The following is a 9,576-nucleotide window of genomic DNA, read 5'->3' as shown; positions in this document are numbered from 1 at the left end:
CGCATCATTTGGACCTTTGTAGCTCAAGTTATGACCATTTGAGTGCGAAGAGGTCAGGCTGGACAACTTAGCAATTTCTTCAACTTCTTGTATTCCTTCCACTTTTGCATGCTTCCTTTCCATCCTCTAAGCCATTTTGCCCTGTAATCCCTGAAACCACTTAACACATATATCAAGGCATCGAATGGTAATAAGAGAGGATTAATATTAGCCAAATTAAGACCAAAGAAGCATGTTTTCACTCATAGCACAAAATCAGGAAAGAGAATGTAAAACATGCAAATCATATGAATAAGTGGGTAAAGAGTTGATAAAAACTACTCAATTGAGCACAAGATAAACTATAAAATAGTGGTTTATCAATGACCATGAAGAATCATTTCTCACGCTCAACAAGTAGTAGCAACAGCAGCATTAGGTTACAACATTCATAGAGTTATAATTTGAAGAAATAGGAGGGCTTAGTGTTAAAATGGGTGTATTTCATATTTAGGGACTTATTTGTTCTATTCTAACACTCATCTTTTCACGTCAACAACATAGCAGCCTCCAACTTTACTGAGGGATAGATATGTCCTGTGCTCTAAAAGGTAGAAGATTTAAATGTATTTACAATTTTTGAGAACTTAAATATCTGCAAACAAAAAAATTAGAGACCTATTTATCCTTTACTCATAATATTTTTATATTATGTTAAACATTTGTTAGATTGTTCGATGTTGTTATTTATAGAATGGGCTACACACATTGGATGTGCAGGTCATGAGATTGTGTCGTTAAGTTGTTAGACACCTTGGATACAAGTATAAGGCATGGTTTAGGATAGAAAAAAAAAACTAAAATTATGAGAAAAAATTAAAAAAATAATAAACAATTAAAATTGGGTAAAAGTGTTTGAGGGGTGAAGTTTTATGGGACAAGAGAAAGCTATGCCCTCCATTCCATTATAGATTTGTGGATTCAAATCTCATTCACAATAATTTTTAAATTATTCAATTTTATATTATTTTTCTCTTTTTTTAGATTTCATAATATTTTTAAAAAATAAAAAGTCATTCTTTTTAAATACTTGTTTCATCAATTTATTAATATAAATTATTTTTAAAATAACAAAATAATATTAAGATATTTCATATATTTCTTACCTTTAAAATTAATTTATTGTATTAATATTACTTTATCAAAATTTTATCATATATATATGAGTTTGAATCGATGGTAAAATTTTAGTTAATTTTTGTTGTTAATTGATTGTGGATTTGAAAAATTGTGTTTTTACACTGTGATTGAAGATGTTTAAAGGGTCTTTATAACTATTGGTTTGGTAAATATTTGAGGTAACATCATTATTTTGTGTATGGGGATAGAAAAATAATAAACTTAGTTGTTATTTTTGGTTTTTCACAATATCTCCCAGTCCAGTAGCTCAAGAACTAATTCGTCGCAGATCAGAACTCCATTTAAAGGTTTGTCGGTGGCCAATACATTGTCGTATGCACAAGACGGGATTCGAACCTCGACATTTACTTAAGCAGATGAGTGAGCTAACTACTAGACTAACTCAACTTGGTTACTTAGTTGTTATTTAATTTGGGACGAATACATTAAAGGTGGTAGGAAGGATTGTTTGGGAGTCAGGGATAGTTGAAGTTGTTATGTTTTGAATTTACAATTTTGGGAGTGTTGGATTTAGAGATATCCTACCTTAGACAAGCCGGTCTCTTTAGCCCATCCCCATATTCATCTCTCTCCAACACTTCAAACAAAGAAAAAATATCTAAATGGCCCTACAAATGTCCAACATAATTTAAAAATAATATCTTTTTTAATTATATTATATTTTTTTCGTTAATATTAAGTCATTGCTTGTTATATCTTTTAATTTATGGCACCAGAAAATTCTATCACTTACATTGTATATTCTGTCACTGTAGGACTCACAGTACGTATCTGCGCAGAAACACATTCAATGGCTCATAAAACATTTCCAAAAAAACGAGACATGCGTCCAAATGTCTAACATAACTCGTAGCTTTAGCAGGTCTTCCTTTTAATACCATAAAATTTTTCAAATAAAAAATCACTACGTATTGAAAAACGGATCTCTCCAGTGTTTTAAAAACTGGACACCGTCAATTATATTATCTGAACTATTAAAAATTATTAAAACAAATTACAATAATAATTAAAAATTAATTTTAAAATTTTCAAGACAAAATTTAACTCTCCCTTTCTCTCTCTTGTTTTCTTCTTCCGTTCGCACATTTTATTGTCATCCATTACCTTTTTGCCACCATCTTTGATTGCGTTATTTTATTTAATAGACCACCAATACAAATAAATAAATAAATATTTTACTAAAAGCTTCTCATCTCGATGTTACACCAAATATATTGGTGATAGATTACAAATTCTTTTTAAATTTTATAGATGAGGACTTTGTTGATGTTTGTTTTGGACTCACATATACAATAGTTGAAAGTATTTCATAAAACAAGTTTTGTTATATTTTCTTCATGCGTTGATGATAGATGATGTGTGTTATTTTTTAGATATTTTTTTCTTTTTTTTCTTTCTTTTGTTTATTCATAAAATTGTATAGATTTATTTGTATTTGATTATAAATTATGATGTAGGATAAAAAATGGATGTGTAATTTAACTTTTATGAAAAAAATAAAAAATATCATAGGAATGAATATAATTTAATTCCCATCCTTTATTGCAAAACTAATCTGTTGTTTAATGTATGTGGTTAGTTTTAGTTGATTGATCATAAAATAATCATATTGGCATGTATTTTTCAATTGAATAAAATTCAGTTATAATCTGTAAGAATTCCATGTTATTAAAATTTGGATGAGCCATAAGCAATTAAGAATTTGAAGAGATGAATATTATAGGTATGTTCTATTAAAAAAGGAGATAAGATTATTGAGAAGATGGTAGTAAAAAGTGATGAATAGTAGTAACGAAGGGAAGAAGAAAACAAGAGAGAGAAAGAGAAAGTTAAATTTTGTCTTGAAAAAAAATTTTAAATTAATTTTTAAACATTACCGTTAAATTATTTTAATAATTTTTAATGGTTCAGATAATATAATTGACAGTGTCCGATTTTTAAAACATTGAAGAGGATACCTTTACACCAATGGCAAGAATAACTTCTATTAGGACTCTTATAATATTAGCATCTATTCACAAGAAAATATGAGAATACCTATAGCACAATTAAAAGAAAACATTAGAATATTTTAAATTAGAAGAAAACATTAGAATATTTTAAATTAGAAGAAAACATGGGAATATCTATAGCACAATTAGAATATGCTAGTGCTATAGGAAGTTTAATATATGTAATGCATTGTACTAGACTTGATATAGCATCTGTGTGCAAATTATCAAGGTTTACAGGAAAGTCTAGCGATCAATATTGGAAAGCTATAACAAGAGTTCTTAGTTATCTCAAGAAAACCATAAATTTGGGATTACATTATTGTGATTATTCTACAGTTTTAGAAGATTATTCTGATGCAAGTTAGATTACAAATTGTTGGGCCATCGTGGGGAGATCTCGATCACTGAGGAGATTTTAGGGAAGAATCAAGTGAGAGAACATAAGATGAGAAGACACCACATCCAACTCAAAACCTTAAGGTGTCCAGTTAATGGGTCTCTCATCTTATAAACTCCTCACTTTTCGTTGCTTTCTTCAATGTGGGACTACTTTCATACACCTCACACTTGCAACATTAACAATCTCTCCCTCAAGTGTGAGTTTTCATATCAAGCATCAACTCCACTCTAGTTCCTCCACCACATATGAGTATTCGTCCATCACACCGCTGTAAAACACCGCGGGACACGCCGCTCGGACCACCTTTACCGAGAAGACTTTCGAGACTTCACCTTGAATACCCCTTAAAACCAAACCGATTAACCATCGGCTCTGATACCACTTATTGGGCCGCTGTGGGGAGCTCTCGATCATAGGAGAGATTTTGGGGAAGAATCAAGTGAGAGAACATAAGATGAAAAGACATTACATCTAACTCAAAACCCTAAGGTGTCAAGTTAATGAGTCTCTCATCTTATAAACTCCTCACTCTTCCTTACTTTCTTTAATGTGGGACTACTTTCATATAACTCACACTTGCAACGTTAACACAAATCTTAGTGATAACAAATCCACTTCAGGATGGATTTTTACCATAGGTAGTAAAGCAACAAGTTGGACCTCAAAGAAGCAAACATGTATTACACATTCTACTATGAAGGCTGAGTTTGTAGCTTTATCAGCCACAGGTAAGGAAGCGGAATGGTTAAAATTTTTTTATATAATATAAAGTTGTAGCCACATCAGACGACATCCATTTTAATCTTCTATAATAGTGAATCAACCATGTCTTGAGTATATAATAAGGTTTATAATAAAAAGTCTAGACATACAAGTTTGAGACATGAGTTTGTGAGGTAACTAATAGATGATGGTATAATTACCATCACTTATGTAAGATCTCAAGAAAATTTAGCAGACCCTTTGACTAAAGGTTTGTCAAGGGATAAAATTAAAGAGACTATTGCTAAAATGGATTAAAACTTATTGTTGCTAAACGATGGGAACCGAACATTATTCTAGTAGACCATTAGTTTCAAGGTTTAATGGGTACTAACAAGTTATTTAGCAATTCAAGCACTAAGGTATAAGATTTAGTGCTATTTACAATAAATTAGGAGGGTGAGTTAAAACTCTTAATGGAATGATAATATTATTTATCAAAAGATTCCACCTATATGAATATAAGAGTGGTGTTGTTCTAATAAAGAATTTTATATCTTTTGTCTCATAAATATTCATGAAACCTGGGTGAGCACAAGGTCATATAAGTGCTTAAAATTATAAACTCTTGAACTTAGAAGATATAAGTAACGTGTATGATTTTGGTACTAACATATGGAGTATAAGTTTAATCGATTAGACACCTATTACTTCATTATAAATTTAAAATTTACACTAAAAGAACGTTTAATCTTAGTGACACATTCTTTATGCATATATTTGTATAATATTCGAATTTTGTAAATAGTGGAAGATTAAAGAATATTTACAAATTATTATATATTAATATTAATTTTATTAATAATTAATATTAATATTTAAGTGAGTGGTTAAAATCTTATCCAATTTTGAGTTAGTTAATTATTAACCTGTGATATATTTATGTATGTGATGATTAGTGTGTGAAATGATATATTGTGTCTATTCACACAACAATAAATAAAGGGTTGTGACTGTTTACACAACAACAAAATGTTGAAAGAGTCTAGCAGCCGAAACAACACAAATATCCAACACAAGAATAATATGGAAGCATTCACAATACAATATGGCAGCAACTATGAATAAGCAAATATAGCGAGTAAAGCAATAATAAGAACACACCGAGATTTTAACGTGGAAAACTCCCTTAATGTGAGAGGTAAAAACCACGGGTCATCAAGACCAATGAAATAGCTTCACTATAATCAAATGAGGTACAAGAGATTCTTAAACAAAGTACAAAAACGTGCATATGGCCAGCCAAAACATCAAAGCACCAAAGCTTACAAATAAAAAGCAAGAAGATGAAAAATACCCAAAAAATAGAGCTGCCGTTCAAAGCCTATTTCTACCTCTGCAAACCTCCAATCAAAATCTCCACCATTCAGAATGAAAAAAAATGTGAAGAATCTACAGTCCAAATTTTACGTCAATCCAATGGTGAAAGAATGAGAAACTACTATTCAAAGAATACTGCTATGTAAAAAACCGGAAAACCTATTTTCTCTCTTGCGAAGCCAATTTCTCCCACTGAAAACTTCCAATCAACATCTTCACTGTCCAGAATGAAAAACAAGATGAGAAGAATATGCAGTTAAAATTTTAAGCTGATTGAACGGTGAACAAACGAAAAACTGCCATTTGAAATTTACTGCTTTGCATAAAAACATGAATTATGTTTTTCCCTCTTCTCTCACACTTTGTGGCTACACTCTCTACCTCTCAATGATCCCCAAAATCTGATTAGGGTTGTCACACAATGGGTGCAAAGAAACACCCTCAAAATGTTGGGCTTGGGCCTCACGAAGAAGAGAAAAAATCCAACAAATCTCCCCCTTCTCCACTAAGTGGAGGCTCTCGCGATTCCGGCGATCAAACATGTTTCAAACTTTTCTTTTGACAATGCTTTTGTCATCATATCAGCACCATTTTCATCAGTGTGAACTTTCTCAAGTTCCAACAATTTGGAATCTAACACATCTCGTATCCAGTGATACCTAGCATCAATATGTTTAGATCTTGCATGAAAAGTAGAATTCTTGACAAGATGAATAGCATTTTTACTATCACACAACAACACATAACGGTATTGTTTAAAGCCAAGCGCTACAAGAAACTTCTTCATCCACAACAACTCTTTACATGCTTCAGTTGCTGCAATAAACTCTGCTTCTGTGGTAGAAAGTGCAACACACTTCTGTAGCCTTGATTGCCATGAAATAGCTCCCCATCCAAACTTGACCAAATAACCTGCATTAGACTTTCGAGAATCACTATCTCCTGCCATGTCTGCATCAGTAAAGTCAACTAGCAAAGGTTTCTCACGCCCAAAACTCAAATTCAAGTTAGTTGTACCTTTGAGATATCTCATAATCCATTTAACAGCATTCCAATGTTCTTTACCTGGATTAGAGAGAAAACGACTTACAGTACCAACCGCATGAGCAATGTCTGGTCTAGTACACATTATAGCATACATCAAGCTTCCAACAGCTGAGGCATAAGGAATTTCATCCATTGCTTGTTTCTCTTCATCAGTGGTTGGATACTACTTGGTGCTCAACTTAAAATGAGGAGCAAAAGAACTAGCAACATATTTGGCATCATTCATGCCAAACCTTTGAAGCAACTTCTTTATGTACTTCTCCTGTGACAAATAAAGTTTCTTGGAATCTCTATAACGAGTAATAGTCATGTCCAAAATCTGTTTGGTAGGACCCAAGTCCTTCACAGCAAAGAACTTGTTTAACTATTTTTTCAACTCATTAATCCTCAAAACATTCTTACCCACAATCAAAATATCATCCACATAAAGTAAAAGAATGATAAAATCACCATCAGAAAATTTTTTCACACATACACAATGATCTGAAGTTGTCTTACGGTAACTATTCATACCCTGGGTCGAGCTGTCCGACCCGAGATGTTCTACAGACAAAGCGACCGACCTCTTCAGGTCAGGATGACTCGACCTCTTCTTAAAGAGCTCGGCCAAATCACAAGAAAGCCCAATAAAGGGCCCAAACAGAGGAACACGACTTGAATCCAAAGGCAGCCCAAGCCTACAGAGAGAAGGGCGGTTCCCTTGAAGATAAGATGACCTCACTTGAAGATAAGATAAAGATAAGATAAGATAACTAACTTATCTTATCTAAGAAGGTCACTCTACGCCATTATAAATACACTGGAGCACCCAGGTATAACTCATACTCTGATTCTACTCAATACTTGCTTAATACCTTTGCTAACTTAAGCATCGGAGTCCCTTGCAGGTACCCCCCCACCCTCCGGGGACGAAGGATCAGCACCACCACCAAGTCCAACAAGTCGGACACGGCAGCTCCGACCAGTACAGAAGATCTCTTTCGAGATCGATCTATAGTTTCAGGTAACCCTCGGAACAGTAACCATGCTCCCCATAACAAATTTAAACTTCTTGTACCACTGTCTTGGAGCTTGCTTCAACCCATAAAGACTCTTCTTAAGCTTGCACACAAAATCCTCCTTTCCTTCAACAACAAAGCCCTCCGGTTGCTCCATGTAGATCTCCTTATCTAAATTACCATGAAGAAAAGCTATATTCACATCCATTCGCTCAATCTCCAGATCAAGAGACACTGCTAATCCAATCACAGCACGAATGGATGACATCCTCACAATAGGAGAAAAAATCTCTTCATAATCAATACCTTTTCTCTGGCTAAAGCCTCTAACAACCAATCTAGCCTTATACCAAGACTTAGAATTGTGTTCTTCATTCTTGATTCTGAATACCCTGTTCTTCAAAACTCGCTTACCCTTCAGTAGCTTCACCAACTCATAGGTATCATTCTCAAGTACGGACTTCATTTCTTCTTGTATGGCTTCAAGCCATTGAGCTTTGCTTTCATCTTCAATAGCCTCTCCAAAGCATTCAGGTTCTACCCCATCAGTCAACAAAATAAACTCATATGGAGAATACCTTGACGAATGCTTTCTCTCTCTTGTAGACCTTTTGAGTGCATTTGCAGGAATTTCCAAAGCTAGTTGTTTATCTTGATCATCATCACCAACTTCATCAAGTATTGGATCAATTGTTCCATCTTCACCTGCACTTGTATCATGCTCATTATTTTGAGCTTCAACTCTACCATCTTCTACCATAAGCATAGAGGGAGTAATATCCAAGTCAGAAAAATCATCACTAGACTGAACAATTGGCTTCTCCACATTATCAACATCCTTCAATGTTTGGTTTTCAACAAAGACAACATCTCTATTCCGAATCACCTTTTTGCTAACAGGATCATAAAATCTGTATCCAAACTCATCCATGCCATAGCCAATAAAAATACACTGTCTAGTCTTTGCATCAAGCTTGGATCTCTCATCTTTAGGAATATGAACAAAAGCTTTACATCCAAAGACTCTTAAATGATCATAAGAAACATCTTTACCTGACCATACCTTCTCTGGCACTTCAAATTGCAAGGGAACATATGGTGTCTGGTTCAAGACATGAACAGCAATGCTCAAAGCTTCACCCCAAAAGGATTTTGCGAATCCAGATTATGACAATAAGCACCTAACTCTTTCAACTAATGTTTTGTTCATCCTTTCAGCAAAGCCATTCAAATAAGGAGTCTTCTGATGTCTTATACCATACTCTTTGTAATAAGCATCAAATGGACTTGAGTACTCACCACCATTGTCAGTACAAATGCATTTCAACTTCTTCCTAGTTTCTCTTTCAACAGAAGCTTGAAATTGCTTGAACACATTCAAAACTTTATCTTTGGTCTTCAAAGTATAAACACATAATTTCCTAGAATGATCATCAATAAAGATTACAAAATAGATAGACCCTTGGTGCGCGAAATTGTGAACAATACTTTTCACAACTCTCATAATCCCCGGTCATGAACCCCAAAAACTTGGTAGCTCAATACCATGGCATTACACAACTTCGCACAACTAACCAGCAAGTGCACTGGGTCGTCCAAGTAATAAACCTTACGCGAGTAAGGGTCGATCCCACGGAGATTGTTAGTATGAAGCAAGCTATGGTCATCTTGTAAATCTTAGTCAGGCAGACTCAAATGGATATGATGATGAACGAAAATAACACAAAGATAAAGATAGAGGTACTTATGTAATTCATTGGTAGGAACTTCAGATAAGCGCATGAAGATGCCTTCCCTTCCGTCTCTCTGCTTTCCTACTGTCTTCATCCAATCCTTCTTACTCCTTTCCATGGCAAGCTTAAGCAAGGGTTTCACC

Source organism: Arachis duranensis, chromosome 10 (genome assembly GCF_000817695.3).
Source record: "Arachis duranensis cultivar V14167 chromosome 10, aradu.V14167.gnm2.J7QH, whole genome shotgun sequence".
Taxonomy (NCBI): domain Eukaryota; kingdom Viridiplantae; phylum Streptophyta; class Magnoliopsida; order Fabales; family Fabaceae; genus Arachis; species Arachis duranensis.
Note: the sequence above shows the minus strand (reverse complement) of the source record.